The following is a 476-nucleotide window of genomic DNA, read 5'->3' as shown; positions in this document are numbered from 1 at the left end:
CAGTAGCATTTAGGAATGTCATTTATATTGTCATTCCAAAGGACTTTACTGGATTATAAATATCTAGAAAGCATTAATGTGGGACGCATACTTACTTACCTAGTACAAATAGAGGGTGAGTACAGTTTCGTAGAAAGTAATGACCATCCACAAACCGTATCTCGCATGAACAGTCCCAGACAGGAAGTATGGAACTGTCAATCATCTGTGGCAGCGTTATCGCCATTAAATTATCTCTGAGGATCATTGCCCTGCCTATAGATCAGTGGTTCCCAACCTCCCTTAACATGTAGGCTCCGGACGTTATGTATCAATTTCTGCGGCCGTCACCAGTACTTTCTTTTCAGACTCAACGCTTATTATTTATGAATATGAACAGAATATTAAGATCCGCTATTCTCGGGCAAGAGTAGACAGTCCCGCTAGGCTGAGTCTAAAGTCGGTTAGACTCGAATTCCAAATTACCCTTTGATCCT

General features: G+C 41.2%; 1 protein-coding gene across 1 annotated transcript in view; it reads left to right on the top strand.

The window, feature by feature from the left end:
* LOC119589177 overlaps positions 1-476 on the top strand; it is a 57,061-nt gene that overhangs the window by 50,761 nt on the left and 5,824 nt on the right. The gene's annotated exons all lie outside the window — the stretch shown is intronic.

Source organism: Penaeus monodon, chromosome 25 (assembly GCF_015228065.2).
Source record: "Penaeus monodon isolate SGIC_2016 chromosome 25, NSTDA_Pmon_1, whole genome shotgun sequence".
NCBI classification, from domain to species: domain Eukaryota; kingdom Metazoa; phylum Arthropoda; class Malacostraca; order Decapoda; family Penaeidae; genus Penaeus; species Penaeus monodon.
Note: the sequence above shows the minus strand (reverse complement) of the source record. Positions and strands in the feature narration are given on the sequence as shown.